We start from the raw sequence: 6,000 nt of genomic DNA on the forward strand, positions 1-6,000 counted from the left end.
TTGGACCATCATACCCATGTACTGTCTGTTTGAAGGCTTCATTTCCAAACCAAGTACGACCCTGCACAAGGTCAAATTATGTCAAAAACCCACATGTGGCTGCAACATGTTTGACAGGAAAGTTTGTTCATGTTTGTGATGAAAACTGCAGAAATGAGCAGTGCAATGTGCCTGATGAGAGAAAGAGAGAGTGGATTTGTTACACCTGCCACAATCATCTTAAAAATGGATCCATGCCAGCACTTGCTGTTGCCAATAAACTGGAGCTTGCTGATATTCCAGCTGAACTGTCTGATCTCAACATCCTGGAGAGACATCTCATAGCCAAGTGCATACCATTTGCAAAGATTATTCCTCTTCCCAAAGGCAGACAAAGAGCCATTAGAGGAAATGTGGTCTGTGTCCCATCAGAGGTACAGGAAACTGTTGAAGCGTTGCCTCGATTGAGAATTAATTCTCAGGTCATGAGAGTAAAACTGAAGAGACGCTTGTCTTACAAAGGTCATCAGCTGTTTCAGACTGTAAGCTGGTCTAAACTTGTGCAAGCACTGCATAAACTCAAGCAGATTCATCCACAGTATAAGGATGTGAGCATCAGAGATGATCCTGAGCTGTGTGACCCAACACTTCCTGATGAAGATGATGATGATGATGAAAACATGAATGAGGACGATTATGATGAGGCTGATTTAATGGAAATTGACAGCTGTGAGAAAAATGCACTGAGTGAAGCACAAAATAAAAATGAACAGGATATTGACATGTTACCCTGTGATGGTGAACAATCACATGAACAGATGAGAGATGATTCAGAGCAAGCAGATGGACTGACTAATGGTGGTTTTGCACTCGAGTCCTGTTTGCAGCCCCCTGATGTGGCTGAGGAGATATTATGTTTCAGTGAAGGAATCTACTCTGTTGCTCCTGCAGAGAGAAACAATCCAATAAGTTTTTTCAAAACACCTAAACTGGAGGCCATGGCCTTCCCTGTGCAGTTTCCTACAGGCCAAAACACACTTGATGAAAGAAGGCTGATCAAAGTATCCCCCAGTGGGTATTTCAAATCAAGACTTTTCTGCATTGATGATCGTTTTGCCAAAGACACAAACTATTTATTCTTTGCACAGTTTGTGACTGAAATACACTTGGCTACATCCAGCATGACAGTACAGTTAAGGAAGGCAAAGCCTCTGACCAGAGATGGTAGAAAAATAACCTCAGGCATGTTACAAGATAAACATGAGGTGGAGAAACTGGTGCGAAATAAAGATGCAGTGAGATTCATGCAGCCTCTGAGAGGAACCCCAGCCTATTGGGAGAAAACAACAAGAGATCTTTTTGCCATGATCAGACAGTTGGGAACTCCCACGTTCTTTTGCACATTTTCAGCTGCTGAAATGCGCTGGCCTGAAGTGATCGAGGCAATAACAAGGCAGCAAGGTGAACAAGTGAATTTTGAAGGACTCGACTGGTCAGCAAAGTGTGACATCCTGAGAAGCAATCCTGTCACAACAATGCGCATGTTTGACAAGAGAGTTGAAGCATTATTCAGAGATTTACTCTTATCTCCCGCAGAGCCACTTGGCAAAGTCATTGACTACTTTTACAGAGTTGAGTTTCAGCACAGAGGAAGCCCACACATACACTGTCTCCTGTGGGTAGAAGGTGCTCCTGTGTTTGAGGAGGATGATGAGCAAACTGTTCTTGATTTTATAAACAAATACATCACAGCTCAGCTGCCTGATCCACATAAACAACCTGAACTGTACAAAAAAGTAACAGAAGTGCAAAAACACAGTAAGAACCACACAAAGACGTGCTTTAGGAGTTTAAGCTCCGGGTGCCGTTTTGGTTTTCCCAAACCACCCTGCAATGAGACAATGATCACAAGACCCAGTGAGGATGATGCACTGGAAGTAGAAACGGCAAAGAACAAGCTCAGACCACTGAACCAGCTGCTGAATGAACCTGAAACTGCTTCCATGAGTTTAGAGCAGCTCTTGGAAAGATGCAAGTTGACACATGCAGAATATGAGAGATACCTGAATAAAATGAACATGAGGAGTACGATCATACTAAAGCGTGATCCAAAAGACTCTTGGATAAATGGCTATAATCCACATCTGCTTGAAGCCTGGAACAGTAATATCGACATAAGCTTTGTTTTAGATGCTTTTGGTGCTGCAAATTATTTAATGAAATATATATCAAAAAAAGAGGGCGGGCTATCTGAGTACCTGAAAACTGTCATTGAGAACTCCAATAAGGACAGTGTAAATGAGTGCGATGAAATGAGAGCCGTCATGCAGGCATATTCAAAGAAGCGAGAGATCAGTGCACAGGAGTGTGTTGCTCGTGCATGTGGTCTTCACATGAAGCAATGTTCACGTGCTGTAATATTCATTCCAACTGATGATAATCCTGTGAAAATGAGTCGTCCCCTGTCAGTTCTGGACAACACAACACCTGAGTCTTCCAATGTTTGGATGACATCTTTGAATGACAAATACAAAGCCAGACCTGAAACACCAGAGTATGAGGAGATGTGCATGGCAGACTTTGCTGCTACTTGCAGGATTGTCTATGGCCAACAGAAAAAAGGTAAAGATGTTTTGCCCCTTCTCAATGAGATGGGGTTTGTGCAAAGGCGCAAAAACAATAAGCCTGCTATCATCAGATTTCACCGCTGCTCACAAGAAAAACATCCAGAGCAATATTACGGAAGACTGCTTAAACTGTACCTTCCTCATCGTTCAGACCACGAACTGAAAACACCATCGTTGCCAACCTATCAGGCTTTCTATGGTGCTGGCTGTGTACAGCTGCCAGGTACTGACCGTCTTGAGTACGTGCAACACATTGTCAAAAGAAACAGAGAAAAATATGAGAAAAACAGTGAGGAGATCGAGAGCGCTGTTGAGGAATATGAGCAGAACAGAGGTGTGACTGACGAATGGTGTAATCTGGCACCTGAATCAGATCTCGTAAGGTTGCCACTTGTTGAACAAGAAAGAGAGCGAGACAATGAAAATGAACAGGAAGATGTGCCCGACTACAGCCGTCAGGCTGATGCTTCAACAGAAGTCAGAGCCATCAGGGAACCCCCTGCTATTGATCCCACATTGTTACGTCAGATGTTTCAAAATCTGAACAAGAAGCAAGCCTGCATATTTTATGCAGTTAGAGACTGGTGCATTAAAAGAGTCTGTGCTCTAAATCCAGAGCAGTTTTTCTTTTATATTAATGGTGGTGCTGGAACAGGAAAATCACATCTTATCAAATGCATCTACTCAGAAGCATCTAAGATACTGAGCAAAGTGCCCAGATATGCAGACGACGTTGACATATCAAAACCCACTGTCCTGTTAACTGCTTTCACTGGGACTGCAGCTTTTAACATTTCTGGAACAACACTGCATTCTCTTCTCAAGCTGCCTAGAAGCTTAAAACCTCCCATTCAGGGACTTGGCAATCAGCTGGATGAAGTCAGATCAGAACTTTTGAATGCTGAAATAATCGTCATTGACGAAGTGTCTATGGTGTCAAGACATCTCTTTGCATATGTAGATGCAAGACTCAAACAGATCAAAGGGACTCGGAGACCCTTTGGAGGCATGTCAGTCATTGCTGTCGGAGACTTCTATCAGCTACCCCCAGTGCGACAGTCTAAACCTCTCTGTGTGCACGACCCGTCTGAGATCGACCTGTGGCGGGAGCATTTTCAGATGATCACTCTGACTGAGATTATGCGTCAGAAAGATGATGTTGTCTTTGCAGAGATGCTGAACAGAATTCGTGTGAAAGGAAAGTTGGATGAGCTTTGCGAAGCAGATAGAAATTTGTTGTCACAGGCCATAACTGAACCAGCCCTTTGTCCAACTGATGCGTTGCACATTTTTGCAACTAATAAAGAAGTGGATGCACACAACTCTGCAACACTGGCTCTGCTCCACACTCATATCATTGACATCCATGCAGATGATTATAGAAAAGATCCTAGAACTGGCAGAATGGCACTTCAAGACAGACCATTGAAAGGAGGTAAAAACGAGTTACCAGACACACTGAAAGTTGCAGAAGGAGCTCGTGTCATGCTCACCAGAAACATTGACATACAAAATGGTTTGGTTAATGGAGCTTTTGGAATACTACTTAGAGTAGTTCACTCTGAAAACGACCAACACATCATCAAGCTTGGACTTAAAATGGATAATGAGACATCTGGAAAGAATAACCGCACACCAGCAGACGACATGGTGTACATTGAGAGAGCAGAGGAGAATCTGAAGCAGAAAGGAGTGGTACGAAGACAGTTCCCAGTGAAGCTGGCCTTTGCATGTACAATACATAAGGTACAGGGTATGACAACTACATCAGCTGTTGTCTCTCTTAAGAGCATTTTTGAGCCCGGCATGGCCTACGTAGCTGTCAGTAGAGTGACGTCTCTCAGTGGACTGTATCTTCTTGATATGGAAGAGAAAAAAATATTCACCAACCCAGAAATCACTGCAGCGCTTGAGAACATGAGACAAGCCAACCTTGATGACATGATGCCTCTTCTACACGTGAGGCAAACACTGAGCAGGTCAGAGGTTTTCACCATTGTTCATCATAATACAGAGGGACTGCCAGCTCACATTAATGACATCAAAAGTCACCATGAATTGTGTCTAGCAGATGTTTTGTGCCTAACAGAAACACACCTGCGGGGCTCTTTTGTCGCAGAGAGTCTCCACTTGGAAAATTACAATTTGTTCAAACGCAACAGACACCTGTCCTACACAAACTTTCCCCAGATGGCAAACAGAAGTGGTGGTGGAGTTGCTGTTTATGTGAAAAGTGACATTCAAGTGCATGAAAAACAGTACATCCATAATGTAACTGACCTTGAATTTCTGGCTTTAAAGGTTGAAGCACCAGTCAGTGCTCTGATTGCAGTTGTATACAGACCTCCAGACTACACTCTGAGGCCATTCCTGAAAAACCTGGTAAGCCTATTAGACTCATTGGAGATCATGGACTGTCATCCCATCATAGTTTGTGGTGATTTTAATGAGAATGTTTTATCCAGTGCAAACAAACCAATCCTGGAGCTGTTTGAGTCTAGGGGATACGCACAGGTCATCACTGCCCCTACCACAGAGAAGAACACACTGCTTGACCTAATTTTCATTTCTCAGTCAGATCGATGTCTCCATTCTGGAGTCATGAAGACCTACCATAGTTACCATGACCCAGTATACTGTGTATTGTCCTGTGATGATTCATGATCTAGATCTTTGAATACAGTAAGTAATATCTATATTTTTGAATGACTTAAGAAAGTAGAGCGATGCTTGAACTCCAGAAAGAAGTCCAGACGCTTTTCTTTGCAAGCTCCTTTGACTACGATGACCTGGATGACTGAGAACCTTCACAGACATAAAGTAGAGCGATATTTAAAAGTTGACGCCCTGCATTGCAGTATAATGTTTGAATTGTTTACATAAAATACAATTACATGAATTAAGTAATGATATCAGTAAAAGATGACAATTTTATTTATTACAGAAAATCTAAAATTCACTAACAGTAACCTATAAATGTCAGAAAAATCAAATATAGCAGTTTAAAACGAACAGTGTAGGCATATCCTCTCTGCAGCCAGGCTTCAACATCCTGCCAGGCTGCCCCAGTCTCACTGTGGCTGGGAGGGAGGGAGGGTGGACCAGAGGATTGCCTACACAACACATAAATGTTCAACAGCTTCTTCATTGTTTCTGAGAGAACAACAATGACTAAAGGTTGCTTTTTAAAAAAACAAACAAACCTAATTACAGCAATAATGACAGTTAAGCCACTTTATGTGTGCCTCTATTTTGAAATACTATTTACAAAAATGTTATTATTTTGGTTTGTTATAAACTTTAAACTTTTTCAAAAGTATACGATTATATTTTTGGACCAATTTTACTATGAAACATAAATTTTTATGAGCTTTTATCATGTTTCTGGCCAGTG

Source organism: Diplotaxodon limnothrissa, linkage group LG3 (genome assembly GCF_057381915.1).
Source record: "Diplotaxodon limnothrissa isolate DT_005_m linkage group LG3, D_limnothrissa_male_GT1.1, whole genome shotgun sequence".
Lineage (NCBI taxonomy): Eukaryota > Metazoa > Chordata > Actinopteri > Cichliformes > Cichlidae > Diplotaxodon > Diplotaxodon limnothrissa.